The sequence below is a fragment of the Perca fluviatilis genome, chromosome 18 (genome assembly GCF_010015445.1).
Source record: "Perca fluviatilis chromosome 18, GENO_Pfluv_1.0, whole genome shotgun sequence".
NCBI classification, from domain to species: domain Eukaryota; kingdom Metazoa; phylum Chordata; class Actinopteri; order Perciformes; family Percidae; genus Perca; species Perca fluviatilis.
In genome coordinates this window covers 32,496,977-32,514,236 of record NC_053129.1, presented here as the reverse complement: position 1 = coordinate 32,514,236, position 17,260 = coordinate 32,496,977, and the positions used below count along the sequence as shown (strand labels likewise).

At 41.5% G+C, this 17,260-nt stretch overlaps 1 protein-coding gene across 5 annotated transcripts in view; it reads left to right on the top strand.

Moving 5' to 3' along the window:
* Window positions 1-1,173: 1,173 nt before the first annotated feature.
* The window catches only part of LOC120547299 (filamin-A-interacting protein 1), a 50,129-nt gene continuing 34,042 nt past the window's right edge, over window positions 1,174-17,260 (top strand). For all 5 annotated transcript variants that reach the window (XM_039782843.1, XM_039782842.1, XM_039782841.1 and 2 more), the window contains exon 1: window positions 1,174-1,590. The gene's annotated coding sequence lies outside the window, so the exon portion shown is untranslated. The remainder of the gene's footprint in view (window positions 1,591-17,260) is intronic.

Below are 17,260 nucleotides of genomic sequence, written 5' to 3'. Positions count from 1 at the left end.
AGAGAGAGACACAGAGAGACAGAGAGGGAGAGAGAGACAGAGAGAGAGAGAGAGAGAGAGAGAGAGAGAGCGAGAGACACAGAGAGACAGAGAGGGAGAGAGAGACAGAGAGAGAGAGAGAGACAGAGAGAGAGAGACACAGAGAGACAGAGAGAGAGAGAGAGTGACAGAGAGAGAGAGAGAGAGAGAGAGAGAGAGAGGGACACAGAGAGAGAGAGAGAGAATATTTATATCAACAACCTGTTGAACCAGTGAATGTAACTACTACTACTCCAGTACTGTACTTCAGTCCAAATATTGAGGTACTTGTACTTTACTTGAGTCTTTTTCTTTTCATGCCACTTTCTACTTCTACTCCGCTACATTTCAGAGAGAAATATTGTACTTTTTACTCCACTACATTCATCTGTTCCAGCTTTAGTTACTAGTTACTTTAGTTACTCCACTACATTCATCTGGTACAGCTTTAGTTACTAGTTAGATTTTAGATTTTTTTAGATTTTATGTTAATTATATATACATTATGTTACATATTCTAAAGTAAACTAGCCGACAATATAACAGCCTCCAAGTCCAGCTGAGATGATGAGACCATTAAACACACAACTGGTTGGATCCTTCACACTTTCTACAATGGGAGAATTCTTCTGCATTGAGTATTTTTACTTTTAAAAGTCTAAATTCTTTTCAATGCAGGACTTTTACTTGTTACAGAGTATTTTTTTCAGCGTGGTATTAGTACTTTTATTCGAGTAAAGGATCTGAATACTTCTTCCACCACCGAAAGTAACACAACTAATGCAAACTTCATAAAAAAAACACAAACAGAGATAGACAGACAGACAGACAGACAGAGAGACAGCTTTTATTGTCATTCAACTGTACATGCAGAATATAATAAGTATTAAAAAAAATACAAATGCCACAGAGTGCTAGTTTTACGTTAAAATGGGACACTAAAACGGGAGTTTGATAGCAGCATAAATACTTTATATATTTATATTATTTCACCTATTGAATGGCGGCATATAAAAACAGTTATTGCACGTTTAAAAAGAGCTGAGCCAAGCCAAGCCAAGCCAAGCTAAAGCCAAGCCAAAGCCAAGCCCCTGGCTGTGAGGAAGGAGGAGCACCGGCTGATAGCTCAGCTGTTGTGGGTTTGTTAAAGCCTCAGTCAGTCAGTTCAGCTGCTAACACAGACTGAGAGCACATGTTAAATATAGAGCACACGCTCACTGCTCACCAGAGAGGAGATCTGATTTAAATTCAACTGAAAGAAAGACTCCTTCTTCTTCTCTCTCTCTCTCTCTCTCTCTCTCTCTCTCTCTCCCTCTCGCCCGGTGAGCTCACAGACCAAACGTGGAGAGGACGAAGCTCCGCACCGCTCCGTCACTGCGCCTCCAACTTTGGCAAACGGTGTGTAGAAGAAAGAAACTACAGAGGGACTTTAAAGGACAGAAGACATTTCCGAGAGAATCCCATGAACAGAGATTTTCTGAGAGCCGTCGGTGAACTCATCAAACAGGACTGGAGCCAGGTTTTTTTTGGGGGGTCTGAACAGCTGTGACACATCTGGCGCGCTGAGACCAGGTAAAGTGATGTCGTCACTGACAGGTGTTTGTTTACCTGCGACCATAGGCTAATTTACAAGGGGGCTAGGGGGGGTTCAACCCGTCCAATAATCAAATCTGGCCAGTGCAACCCCCTCCCCAAAAAAACAATTATAATTTCCTTTACATACTGTAAATAAAGACATTTGCACCATAAATAGATTCAGAAAAGGCACAAATTGTTGCAGAAAAATTCACCAGAATACAGAAATGGATGTGTTTGACGTTCTAAATTTAAATTTTGCTCCAAAGTGGAGCTCTCACCTCCCCCCCCAATGTGGAACCCATAGGTGACGCCCTTGCCTGTGACACTCAATCAATTATGTTTCATAAATGTTTTGAAAAGTTTTGAAGAACAAAATGTTATATGTCTAACAATCTACGATTAACAATACTCAAATATTGTGTTTGAAATCTATAAATAACACAAAAATAAAACTACTGAATAAAAAAGTAAATTCAAACAAGAAAGCACGTGAGAAAGTAAACTCTTATCACACTTTTAAAATATCGTTAATAATGAAAAGATGATTCTCTGACATGGATGATATCAGTGCTGAGGTGATTTGTCGATGAATAGAACTAAGAAAAGTATTATATATATAAAAGTCATTTTGTTTAGCTAGAAAGTCATTTACCAAATAAAATTTGGTTGAATTGTAGATTTGGGGGGTTTTAATGAGAAAAAGTATATAAATATTAAAAAATCTGTGCTTAAAGTACATACACAAGTCCAAGCGGGAGAAAAAAGGCAGTCAATATAAGAACTTTTTAAAATAATAGTTTGATATTCTTATTTCAAGTTTATTCACACAGAAATAATTATGATCCGGAAAACTCCCCAAAAAACTTTCGACAAGAAAAACGAGGATGCAACAGATGTCGTATAAACAGATAAGACAGACGTAGCAGACGCAGACAGACTGTTTTTAAAGTCATAAAGTCCATAAAAGATAATATTGAGTAAACACAGTGTAATACGCTGAAGTGTTTGGGACAAGACGTGTAGGAGTGATGATTTACTGGAATGAACTGTTCACCAACTAAACCCCGTTGAGTGTCTGAGCGTTGTTCATCCTGACTCATGAATGCAGCGGCTGTGCGACGCTCTCACTGTGACTCAGTGAGTTATGACTCCCTTCATTCACAGCGCGGTGAACGCTTGTTTCAGGAAGCCGTACATTAGACGGCATTCATTTAATAGATCTTTTACCAGGGTACTTAAGCTCGGCTCTCTCTCCAGGGATGGGGGGAGGGGCGTGGGGGAGAGAGGTGATGCAGAAGACAAAACACAGCTCCATGTAAAGTCATGGAGACTTCTGTTGACCCTCCTGTTGTCCTCTGACCCATTTTCAAAAAGTTTCTATATCAGAAATGTGGGTTTCTTTCAACCAAATTTTAAAACAAAATAACGTGGATGGTTCCGTACAACGCTCTTCACGAGTTATTTAAATGATCAGTTCACTACTTTCATTGAATTTGGGTGTTATATTCAATTTTATAGCATGTGAAAAAAAATTTATAATAGAATGTTGAGAAACGTAGGAAAAAAATGTCAAAAAAGCACAGAAATAAGTGACAAAAACATCGAAAAAAAGTGACAAAAACGTCCGGAAAAGTGACAAAAATGTCGGGAAAATCTTCCAAAAAAAGCCAGGAAAAGTGACAAAAACTTCAAAAAAAGTGACATCAAGATGATCTTCAAAAACGTCATGAAAAGCTTAAAAAAACTTGGGAAAAGCTTAAAAAAATTTCCAAAAAGCGCAGAAAAATATTGACAGAAACTTCGAAAAAAGTAACATAAGTGTCGAAAAACAAAACCAAAATGTTGGAATTTTTTTTTACATTTTGACCCAGAAAAACTAAAAGTTGCATGTTCAACGGGGGAGACCACACAAGGGTCAAAACAGGGGTCTACAACGTTTTTTAAGCCAAAGACCCCTTAAAGCTATAGCGCCTAGTTTCTGTCGCCCCCATGAGGAATTCTAAGTAATGACAACAACACTGTCGGCGCGTCCACATGATACAAGCCTTCCGTGATCGTGCACCACCCCCACCCACCACTCTTCCACAAAGTTGCTAGTAGCCAAGGAGGACACGAAGGATTAAAAGAACATGATGGACTCTTCAGAAGAGGTCATTATCTTCACTCCAGTTTCTGCGCGGGAAAGTCACCGGACGCCACCATCTTCTGAACATAGTCATACTGAGAGATCCAGAGAGAGTTGTGTGCAGCTGATAGTCTTAACTAGCTTTGTAGCAACTCATTTGGCAACGGCTTGAATGTAACGGACGTTCATTAATATCAAAAAGCAGAGAAAGAAAGAGGGAGCAGGGACCCCCTACTACATAATTGTATAAAATTAACCTAGGTCTACAATAAAGTGTAGGGCAACCTAAAGCCTTTATAGATACCTTTTTTTGCATACAATACTGAGCTATTAAAACCCTTCCTGGTGACCCGAAGGACAACACAAGGTTAAAATAATAATTATTGGCATGATTTCATCAATCATGTAGCAGAGTGAATCCTGAATGTGGATGGCTACCTTAGTGACTACCTTACCTTTGGGCCAGTAAGCCTATTATCAATTTACTTTAAAAAAAATAACAATAATTATAGGAGGCCCCCCTGCATTAACTCTGAGGACTCCCTAGGGGCCACGGACCCCCTGTAGAAGATCTCTGTTTTAAACCACACCAGTGGTTCGGTTTTATAGTATGGTAATATCAGTCTGTCGGTCGATCCACTCCTTTGGTCCTGACCGAAATATCTCAACAACTATTGGATGGATTGGAATGACATTTTGTACAGACGTTCATGAATGAACTTCCGTTAGCATCCCATTGACTGCCATTCATTTTGACGTCACTTTGACAGAGAATAACTTTACATCTGAAGCGTTTAAAGACTCTATTTGTCCGTTGTTTATTTCTAAAGAAACACGACAATGTATAAAAGGCTCCATTACCTTGTACCTCACGTTATGGCTCCGTAGCAGACGCTTTTATAACAATAGGCTAACCACGGGACTCTCTTTTGCACAGTAGAGGAATTACCGTATAGTACAGGAGAAGCTCGCAGACAGTTTCGACTTACGTTAGCTGTTCCCATGGCATGAAAATTTCACTTTATGAGTTTTTTTAACATTAATATGAGTTCCCCCAGCCTGTCTATGGTCCCCCAGTGGCTAGAAATGGTGATAGGTGTAAACCGAGCCCTGGGTATCCTGCTCTGCCTTTGAGAAAATGAAAGCTCAGATGAGCCGTTTTGGAATCTGCTTGTTATGAGGTCATAAGGAGCAAGGTTACCTCCCCTTTCTCTGATTTGCCCGCCCAGAGAATTTGGCCCACCCATGAGAGAGAGACATCATGGCTTTCAAACGAGAAAAGTGGCAGTTGGTCAAGGCCACACCCCCACCCTCCACCTTGCCCCCCCCTCTCTCCTCCTCAATAGCTACAGACACAGAAATGGCACATACTAAGGAAAGCTCATTGTAGGACTGGCTCTAGTGGCTGTAGTTCTGCACCAAAGCTGAATTTCGGGAAAGAGACTTCAGATACAGTATTAGGGGACCACTAAGGTCTATATAAAAGCATCCAAAGAGCACCATGTCATGGGACCTTTAAGTTTAATTACTAATGTTAACTAGCATTTTAGTTAGCAATAATTAGCCTGTGCCTATGTTATCTCCTTACATATACCTACGCTCTCCATCTCTGTAAGATTGGGAATGATTGAGATTTCTCTCGGCACAGCTACCAGAAGACTTCACACTTTCAGACAGGTTGCTCACGTCACATCTACGTCTTCAAGCTCAGTTGGAGGCTGCTCAGTAACGCTCAGCCAGCACCGGGAAAGTGCTTATTAACGCCATTAGTCTTTCTAGACAAAGTTAGTGAATGCTCTTATTAACAGAGCGACCTTGCTGTGGTTCAGTGTTTTGCTCAATGCAATGATGTCTGCTGTTAACGTCATCCCAATGTCAGGACTGTCCGTCTACGTTCCAGACGACGGGCATTGGATTTGATCCAAACAGTAAACAGAGGGGCTTTTTGGCTCGACCTCCTCTGTGTTATTGTACCCAGCATGCTTTGCCCTGCCCAGGTCTCCAGGGACCTTTCTCTCCATTAATAGCTTGTTTTTCCACTGTTTTTATTGCAAGTTATTTTGAAGCCTTTTTCTAAAATATGTGGAAAGGGATTATCTTCAACAGAACACTCACCAACTTTCATTTTTATTATATATTTGAAGTTGGAAAATCCCCCAAAACTCAGGGTCATATAGACATCACCCGTGTCATTGTATTTGTTTCCTGTCCCGTCTGTCAGCAGGTTATGTCAAACTGAAATTTATCAAGAGGTTTCCGTGAAATGTGTTGGGCGGATCGGCTCCGGGCCAACAGCCCACTGATTAGGTTCTGGGGATGATCCAATTTAGGGATTTTCCACAAGTTGTTACAAATCCTTAAACCTACCTTGTGTAATTTTTTTAGTTGATTCTTAGCAAAAAATACCTTTGTTCTTTCACAAATATGTGCTCATTCATCATGTGTAATTACTTCCACCAACTAATCAAAGCATTCTCATAAGGGTAGAATCTGCCATTCAGAATCATTCAGAATACATTCTAGCGAGTCGCTCGAATGACGGTAGCCATGTAGCGTCTCCATCTTTAAAATACATTAGCCAAAGAGGGACATACCTCCGCCTTTCGCGCTTTTAAAGCGCCCATATTATACTAATTTTCAGGTTCATAATTGTATTTTAAGGTTGTACCAGAATAGGTTTACATGGTTTAATTTTCAAAAAACACCATATTTTTGTTGTACTGCACAGCTCTCTCTCACTGCTGCAGATCCTCTTTTCACCTGGTTTCTGTTTTAGCTACAGAGTGAGACCTCTTTTCATCTTCTTCTTCTGTACTATCTTTGATTGCACTCGCACATGCTCAGTAGCTCAGATGTAGATCATGTCAGCTAGCTAGCTCCATAGAAGTAAAAGAAAGCTGTTTCTCCAACTTCAGTCAGTTACAAGGCAGGATTAGCTGGGAGACTTCTTCTATACCAGGGAGCACATGGAAGTAGTTCTTTTGTAGATTATGGTGAACTTGTGTGTGTTGTAGCAGTGCTTTGCTATTGAGAACGAGGTACCATGCTAGTGTTAGCATTAGCGTTAGCATGCTAATGCTAACGCTACGAGCTAACGGTTGCGGTTAGCCAGCTCATTTCGGATTGTGATGTCACAGTCCGAGCCGATTTTGAACAGCTCACTAGGAGACTGAAGGCAGGACACATTCAGAAACCAGATCTCACTCAGAACACCATGGATGGATTTTTTTCAAAGTTTGTATGTGTGTGGAAGCACCAGAGACACAAAAGAACACCCCAAATCACCAGAAAAAGTGTTTTTTTCATAATATGGGCACTTTAAACTCCGTGGCACCGTGACAAGCAACAAGACCAATTGGAGTGGCTAGAACAGCTGCGTGTAAACAATGGAGATACTGAGAGCTAATTTCGGGTTCAGTAACCGTAGGAGTTGAAATGCGCTCGGAATGGGAAGGGCTAGAAAGTAATATTCAGTTGGTTGTCATATACAACTTCACCGCTAGATGGGAGAAATTCTTACACAATGTAGCTTAAAGGGGTCATGAAAGATTCAAAATATCAGTTTCACTTGTGTGAACAGTTTTTGGGTGTATTGTAATTGTTGATCACTGCCGATCACTCTTTTACCTTTAAATGATCATTACACCAACATACTGCGTCATGTTTGCTTGTGTTTTGTCCATCTGTGTCTTCAGATCTGGCCCCCAGGAAGTGCTCCGGGCTTTGAAGCCAATTTGACATAGCAGGCAGCGATATTACGAATCCCACTATGGCCACGCCAAGACCCGCCCTTCAATAGCATTTATTGGCCAGGTGTCCATGCTTACCCAAGTTAAAGTAACCCCATTTGTTCAGGTCCTATCCCCTGACCAACCAGCTATCCTAACCTTAACCACTCGAGGTCAAATGCCTAACCCCAACCAATCGAGCTGCTTTGTAGGAAGGGTCTTGGCGTGGCCATAGTGGGATTCGTAATTTTGCTAGGAGGCCACTGGTGGAATTGCAACTTCCGTGTCTTTCACATGATGCAGCCTGTTCTCATGTTCCTTGGGAATGTTTTAATCCTATCCACGATCTTTTTCCGAAACTTCCGTAACTTTTGTCGCTGCATAACGCTCACTTTTTCTTGACTATACTTAACTGTAATCTCCGCCGCAGCTCGCAGTGCTCTGTACTCAACCACTGCTCAGGCACACGCATATCATAGCGTGTGCTAGCTCCCCCTTCCCCGTCCACGAGCTACAGATAGGTTTCCTCCCCTTGCCCCCTCTTCACTCGCGCTCTATTGTGCACAGCTCTCCCTTGTGGGGGGAGGGGCTTAGGAGGCCGTTTTGGGCTTTAGCGGAGAGGGGGGAGGGACTGAGAAGTTGTGGATGTTAAAATGTTTTGGCTAAGTCCTGGATCTTCACAATCCTACCTACAGCACCTTTAAGTAACCTTTTCACTGCAGGACTTTTACTTGTAACAGAGTATTTTTACAGTGTGGTATTAGTACTTTTACTGAAGTAAAGGATCTGGATACTTCTTCCACCGCTGGCCATCTGCATTCAAGAAACAGAAACTTACCCCCCCCCAAAAAACATTGGTATCATATTAAAATGTTGCAGAATATGACTTTAACACCTTGGCATTTGGCAGGTTTTCCCTCTGACCTTCGTCTCTATTTCATCACCTCCTCCTTCATCATCAAACTCCTGCCTCAGTTCGTAACAGTGTCACTGTGTCTCCCAGCTGATAAGACGGGAGCCGTGAGATCATTCTTCTAATTCGGCTCAGTAATCTCTGTGGGAGGTTTATGGGGGGGGGACTTGTTTGCGACTGCTGTTCCCATGACAGCATAACAGGGAGCAGAGAGGAGGACGGAGTTTGTTTGGGTACACTTTTGTGTTCCGAACACACAGGGCAAAAAACTGATTGATAACTTTTTTCTTTATTTTTTTTTCCATTTCATGTTTATTTGAATAGGGACAGATGCTTAGACATAGACATTTGTGCAACAAATCTCCAACGTACAGCATCACAGCATTTATAGCTATTGCTAATTTCCAACGCCCGTCTCTAGACACCTACATTTGGGCTACTGTACTTTGACTACTTCATTTGTCTTATTCGATGTGTGTGCTGTTTGCTGAGGGCCTCACTTCCTAGGTGCCTGGTCTCCACATACTGAAAAGGGCAAGGCTCCCACGTTTTTTGGTCTATAAAATGTCAGAAAATGTTTTTTTTAAAGTTGATCAGTGTTTCCCAAAGTCCAAGATGACGTCCTCCAATGTCTTGTTTTGTCCACAACTCAAAGATATTCAGTTTACTGTCACAGAGGAGAGAAGACACTAGAACATATTCACATTTAACAAGCTGCAATTAGTGAAGTTTGACTGAGATAGATAGATAGATAGATAGATAGATATTGACTTTTATTGATCCCAAATTGGGAAATTTCAGTGCTACAGCAGCAAAATATCAGCCACACAGCACACATACACAATATACAAGAAATAATAAATAGGTTAGAATACAACAACAAATATTCAAAAAATAAAACACAAAGGAAAGAATGTACAAACGTATATAAGTTGGGAATATATACACACACATAGTTGGGAATAAAAATGCACACAATGTACAACTACTTAAATAGTATTTATAAAGATGTTTGTGTGTGTAGTAGTGCAGTGTTGTGATGTATATGAATCTTATCTAACACTCAGTGATGAAGTGTTAAAAAAGTTGGTAAATAATTCAATAGGTTGTCAACTAACAGATCAATGGATTCATCTTTGCAGCTCTGCTTCCATTTGGTGATTTCATGCATCAGTTTTCATAATCTCTTTCATTATTGGTCTGTGTGAGGGGGTGAGTCTTCTCTGAGTTCACTTATGGGATGGTCCAGGATTATTCCTCTCTCATGAGTCATTTCTCAAGTCGGGGAAATGCTAAATGGCTAGTGGGCTGACCACAAACCACTTGAGGTTCACCAGCGTTCGGGAGCTTAATGGCCTGTAAAAAAAAAACTTAAAAAATGATGTGAAACAAACAGCGGTAGAAGCCTCTGTTACTCTCGTGAGATCCTGCCCTCTCTCTAAGGGCTGCACAATTAATCGCAATTTTATCGAAATCGCAATATGGAATAGTGCAATATCCAAATCGCAGGGCTTCAATAAATTTATTTTTTAATATATACATATTTTTCAATAAAAATGAGAATAATGACACAAAAATGATCATTCCCTCCAATATCGTGAATCATATCGCAGTATCAGTCAAAAATAATCGCAATTAGGTATTTTCCTTATATTGTGCGCCTCCTCTCCCCTTCACACAGTTTATGAGGGAAGTGACTTCATGCTCACTCCATTTGAAAGGCATGTGAGACTTGGCTGCTGGTCAGCTGCATGTTTGGAGTGATGTCAGCGATCTGGACTGGTCACTCACCGCTGATTATAGAGAGCTCTTACACAAACCCCTGAGGGGATAAAAACCTGCCTTGTTTCAGCCCCACCCCTCCCCCCCATCACCCTGCTGACTGACGCGGTGCGGGAATGTTTTGTAATAAAAGTCGCCCTGGGCAAGATTTTTATGTTGGGCTCAACAGAAAGGAGTGTCTCAGCTGTCTAAGCTAATTTTAAGATGTCACGATGGGACATTTTGCTTTGACAAATCAAAACCCAAAGAGAAGCAAAGGAAGCAGAACTCTATTAAATAAATATGTTGAGTATCTCATAGGATGATTAGGTATCTGTTTGCTGCCAAATGTCTGCATGCCAACAAGTACTCCCAAACATATGACGATGTAGGTTGTTCATTCCTCCCCTCTAACATGACCCACAGGAACGTTTTCCGTCCTCCTATCTAAACCAGAAAACGTAACAGTCAGGGGTTTGAAACACGTGCGACGTAGTTCCGTTTGTTCCTCGCCGTTTACTTTTAATTTTCAGACCCTGGTCTCCTGAGTGAAAGTCCTGTGTTTGTACGGCCAAATAAATGTGGGTCGTAATTGCTGATTGTACAAATTACCTATGAAGCCTTTTTTGGAGGGAGGACAGTCTCCTGCATGCTGATGTTTTTTTTTCAACCTCCTATGTGTTTGTGTGTAAGTGACTAATAGGAACAACAATCTTTGACATTGGTCCAGTATTAAACGTGAACGCTGTAACCAGCAGCCACAGACCGGGCTGCATGGTAACCCTATGGGGCAAATGTGCATCGTCAGTTTGGTTTGGTTATTGCCACTGAAAGGCTCAGATTAATATTGTAAGTATCTGACGACATTACGGAAAGGATCCCTACAGAGATAGATCTTTAAAAACCTCTTTAAGTCCTTTCTGTTTAACCAGAAACAGCTTTGCGATCGCTAGCGCTAAACCCACCAGACTCCATTTAAAAAAACAGTACTTTTAGCGTGTATAGAGCTAACATATTTCCACATATAAATCAGTAAACTTTGTGTTTATTTCAACCAAAATTAGAGTTGTGATGGTTGGAAAAGTGGAAAGACGACCCAAAACGGCTTTTCATAGTTTTATTTAGTTTCTGGCGGCTTTGAATGAAGTGTATTTTACGATGCTAAAATCACTGTTTATTTACATGGAGTCTGGTGGGTTTAGGGAACGCAATTTTGCAGATGTTTAAAAAAAGGATCTTACTCTTTAACAGAAAGGTTGACCTCCTTAGAAATCCTTTCCATAATGTTGTCAGACACTTAGAATAATAATCTGAGTCTGTCAGCGGCAAAACGAGCACTTTTGTGAAGGTAAATACAAGCTGGACAATAACCCTATTAACTTGCATTGTAGCTTGTTTCTCTACTGCCGACTGCAGAGATCTCGCTAAATACTGGACCAATGTCAAAGATTGTTGTTCCCATCAGTCACTTAGACACAAAAACATAGGAACATAGGGTCCAGGTTGAAAAAAAACCCAAAGTTACCCTTTAAATACAAAACTGCAGTGTAAGAGAAAAAAAATTCCAGGAGTCAGGGTTGACTTTTGTGATGTTTTTCGTCACATCAGCTCAAATCTGTTTATGTGAAAGCAACAAGTCCTTTCAAGTTATCTTTGAAAGTTTATTTTTTCACAGTGAGACATCAAAAGAAGCAGCTAAGTCTCTTCTTCTCTCTCTTCCTGCTGCCAAATGACTTCTCCTCCTCTCTTTAGCAGATAAACCTTCCTGCAGGACTTGCAAATCCAAACCCCTGACCCGGTTTTCACGCCTGGTTTTACATTAAACTGGGCTGCATGTACGATTTCTATTTTCGTGGCAGCCTCTCCTCGGCCCTGCTGCTCACTCATCTGTGGAGCCTTAAGACCTCCATATAAGGTGGCAGGTAATGAGGGCAGGGTCGCTGCAGGCAGAGGCAGAGGTTGTCTGCACCGTGATGCTGTAAATAAACCTCTATCTCATATCATTTCAATTAGGTAGCTTCTGCAGAAACCTTTCTATTTGCTAGTGTTTCACTAGGCTGGTCCTACCAGACTGCCTGGTCCTACCCATAGACAGTATATAATGGACCAACAGACCCCGTTGCTCTGGACGGAGACCAGTGAAGGATATTAGAAGCACTTTTCCGGTGATGGCCAGCTTTACTGCGCAGCCTCCAACTGAGAGAGACAACGTAGATGTGACGTGGGCAACGTGTCTGAAAGTGTGAAGTCTTCTGGTAGCTGTGCCGAGAGAAATCTCAATCATTCCCAATCTTACAGAGACAGAGAGTGTAGGTATATGTAAGGAGATAACATAGGCACAGGCTAATTATTGCTAACGAAAATGCTAGTTAACATTAGTAATTAATCCTAAACAGCTCATGTAAGCCAAACTGCCTGCAAGCTTCTCCTGTACTATATGGTAATTCCTCTACTGTGTGACACAATCGTTAGCCTATTTTTATAAAAGCGTCTGCTACGGAGCCATAACGTGAGGTACAAGGTAATTGAGCCTTTTATACATTGTCGTGTTTCTTTAGAAATAAACAACGGACAAATAGAGTCTTTAAACGCTTCAGATGTAAAGTTATTCGCAGTCAAGTGACGTAAAAAAAAAAATGGCGGTCAGCGGAATGCTAACAGGAGGTGATGGCCAGGTAGCAACAAAATGGCGCAATAGATGGCTCGAGTTCTGAAGCGAAGCTTACCCCCTTGGTCCTACCAGACTCTGGTCCATTAGCCTGGTCCTACCAGACTCTAGTACACTAGCCTGGTCCTACCAGACTCTGGTACACTAGCCTGGTCCTACCAGACTCTGGTACATTTCCTTTGTACAGAGAGTCTGCTTTATTTTAAAACTGGAAACAAGCCCCCGTCTCCTGGTTAAAAGCATAGTCCTGTGTTAACTCCCTCACTGGCTGCATCCCAGGTTTTTAAATTGCATCCACTTTTCCTCCACTTGCTTCCCTTCCATTTGTCCATCCCACCGAGGACCACGCGTTTTTCAGGGGGGCGAGACGTCCTTTCCTCTGAAGTGTCTCGTGAATTCGTCAGCTGTTTGGGTGGAGTTCGTAACGGCTGTCAGCTGCACGGCTTCCAGAAAGGCTGCTCTCTGTATCCTCTATCATAGCTCCGTGGAGATCCCTCCTCCATCCTCGCTCATAGCTCCTCGGAGATCCCTCCTCTATCCTCGCTCATAGCTCCTCGGAGATCCCTCCTCCATCCTCGCTCATAGCTCCTCTGAGATTCCTCCTCCATCCTCGCTCATAACTCCTCAGAGAGATCCCTCCTCCATCCTCTATCATAGCTCCTCGGGGAGATCCCTCCTCCATCCTCGCTCATAGCTCCTCGGAGAGATCTCTCCTCCATCCTCGCTCATAGCTCCTCGGGACAGGAAAAAGAGCAAAGATTATTTTGTGGGCATTTATTTTTCTAGGACAGCTGAGGACATGAAAGGGGAGAGAGAGGGGGAATGACAAGCAGCAAAGGGCTGCAGGTCAGAGTCTAAATATGGGGGCGCGCTTTACCCGGTGAGCTACCCAGGCGCCCTGGAATAAGAGCTTTGAGACGGCCATCAACTGCGTTCAAGCGAAGAGCGAGGAGATATCAAATAAAAGAAGTGAAATCCAGGATATAAGGAACTTGGCGCTCTTACACTTCCTCACCTTACTTCCTGCATTCCTGCTAGAGGGCGCCCTCACTGTAAACTTAAAGATGAGTCGTAATTGATGCTTGAACAAATGACCTATGGGAGCGTTTTTCGGGGGATGACAGTCTAAACAAACCTGAGAGTAGTGTGCAAAAATAGGTTTCACCATATCTTTCATCAAAAATTTTATATATGCCTGTTCCTTTTGTCAGAATTGCATATTCATAGTACAACCCCAATGTTGCTTACGCTTAGAGTTAAAAGGACAAAGTAACCTTTCACCTCTTAAGATGAAAATGTAACAGGGGGACAAACTCATATTTCAGACTTGTTAAGCAGGTATATTAAAGATGATCCCCCTTAAATCTCAAAATAGAAACAGTTTTACGGACATGGTCTCGTGATGTGGCGTTGCTGAAGGCTTTTATTGACGAGCCGCCAATCATAATTGTTCTATTCTGGATGTCGCTATGACGTGCTAAAGATGGTAATGCAAGCCTGTAGTGACATTCAAGCATCGACTGTAAGTGTCACTATTTCCAGCACGGGGGGTGCTTGATAGACTGATATTATTCAAGCACTGTACACTATGTTTCAGCCTGCAATGTCGAGTGCTTTTCCACCAAATCATAAAAGCCAGAAGAGCAACGCTGATGCAAGAAAAACTCCGCTGGTTTCTTGCACATGCATGCAACCTGCTTTTTTGTTGCCATATCATTCACCGTGCAGGTTAATGTGCATGTGTACTTGTGTAACTAGTGGTATCAAAGTGAAGGAACCCTGACTGGGTTAGAAAGGTTGTCTGGAACATGATGGAGACATTGGAGTGCATTCAAGGCCCCCTTTATGATTACATACGAATAATTAATCAGTTCTTTTTTTTGTTCCTGTCAACTCCAGTTTGTCAGCTTCACTGTCCGACTCTCGTGAAGAGAAAAGCAGCTAGAGAAACGCTGTGAAAAACAGGCGCAAACAATTACTTTGGTATGCACAGATGACGAGATAAATAAGCTGTGGCCTTGAGATAACGGGAGTATAAAACAGCACGAAGCACGGAGCCAACTAAGGTCATGTTTTCCAATTAGCTGGTTATGACATCATCACAAAACCTTTTGACCCGACTCATTCTTTTGTGATGTTGCGATGAAAAAAAGGCAGTCAACTGATCAACATGTTCATATGGATCAAATAAATGTTCTAGAGCCGCTCTCAGCTGCAAACGTTCCTCTCGTTTTAATGTTGGTATTGAATAGTTGGAACTGCTGATTGTACTATTTATTAGAAATTTAACCAAGAAGTTTATGCAGATTCATGTGCCATCATGTCAAATAAAGATCTTCCAGTTGGTAAAATAATCTCATCAGAAAGGCCTCATTCAGTAGCTGTCTGGACCTTTTGATCATATTACATGAGCTTCCTATAGATACACTGCATGTAACTGTTGCATGCAGTGCGTCGCTGTGTGAATCCTGAGTGAATTTTGTTTACTATCCTGCCATATTAACGTTGATTAAGAAAGATTTATTAAAGGGGGGTCAGCCCTATGTTCCCACATCCCAATGGTCCCACAGCCCTATGTTCCCACATTTCTAGGACATTTTCAAAATTAGGTTTTGTGTTCCTACATTTCCCTTCAAGGGTTAGGGTTAGGGTTAGGGTGGGTTAGGCGAACATAGGGCCTAATTTGGGAAAAAAATCTTAGAAATGTGGGAACTGTGGGAACGTAGGGCCTAATTTAAAAAATAAAATCTTAGAAATGTGAGAACTGTGGGAACATAGGGCCTAATTTTAAAAAATAATCTTAGAAATGTGGGAACTGTGGGAACATAGGGCCTCATTTTTTTTTATCTTAGAAATGTGGGAACATAGGGCTGTGGGAACATAGGGCCTAATTATTTTTTTTTTATCTTAGAAATGTGGGAACATAGGGCTGTGGGAACATAGGGCCTAATTTTTTTTTTTTTATCTTAGAAATGTGGGAACATAGGGCTGTGGGAACATAGGCACGCTCCCATTAAAGGACAACCGTAGCCTGTTTATTACTTAATTTATTAGGTTGTAATGCAACAAAGTACAGATACTTTGTTACTGTTACAACTTTCCAACTCCGATACATGTCCCCTAAGCATCTTCGTTACTTGTTACTTGCAGGAAACGTTTTCATACGTTAGAGTGAAAGATTCTTCCTCTTAGTTGATGTCAGACTTTAAATTGCATGTTTAAGGTGTGGAAACCCTGAATATTCTGCTTTACTATAAAGAAGCCACTATGAAGTTCAGAATCAAATTTTTCTTTTTTACTTCTAATAATTAAGTACATTTAATATCAAAACATTACTTTTGATACTTTAGTTCAGTAAATGTCAGATACTTTAAGACTTTTACTCAAGTCATATTCTAAAAGGAGACTTTAACTTCTACCAAAGTCATTTTCTGGTAAGATACTTGTACTTTTACTCAAGTATTGCTTTCAAGTACTTTATACAAGACTGCCCAAAGCCAAGAGTGACTGGGGAAGTATTCAGGATTACGACAACAACCCTAAAATCCAAAACCAGGTGATCACTTTAATTAATAATTTCCCTGTCGGGAATGCACTCAAAACTGTGAGTCTGTAAAAGGCTGTTTGCCCTGCTTGTGAACCAGAACCGCTCAGCAGTCGTGCACCTTTTCTCTTCAGATAGCTGAGCAAAACGTGTTGCAGCTAACAATCCCGGAGAAAGTTGGAAACCTTGTTTTTTCATCCACTGGCCTCAGTAGCTGTTGCCGCCCCAGACTTCTCTCATCACTCACACTGTTTTACAAGGTCAGTGGGATGGAAATAAACCTCCAAACACTCTGTGGCTCTTTGCCAGCTGAGCTCACAGAGCGGACAAACCTTTGGTTGGTTGCTGGCGGAGGTTTCCCGTTAAAAAGTATCTCTTCTTACAGTGTTTGAGTTGTCGTAGCTGTGTGGATAACTGCTGAGAATTTAGAAACAATACAACAATATAGATGATAAGCTTAGTTAAAAAATGAGTTGTACAAAGTGGAAACAAGGGGAAGAAGTTGGGTGGTGATGGAGCAATGGATATGTCACATACCTTTGGTGTGGGAGATCTGGGTTCAATTCCAATTGCGATACGTCAACCAATGTGTCCCTGAGCAAGACACTTACGCTGCCTTCACAGTGGCACAGTAGATACGGCTGCGAAACAACCGGAAGTCGTTCATTTCCTATGGAGATTTGCAGACTGCATGCTAATGGGTCCGAACCGATGCGAACGGGTGCGGTGTGAAAATGATCGTGTCCGTTGGTCATCCGGATGCGTTAAAAAAGTTGAACTTGTACGACAGGCAATGGACGGTTCCTATCCGACAATCCGAGTGGAAGTTAGCATTACTATGGTACTGTTAAACAAATCTGAAACCTGCTATGGCTAAGTTGGTTAGCAACAGACATCAAACTATTGAAATCATACCGCTATATCA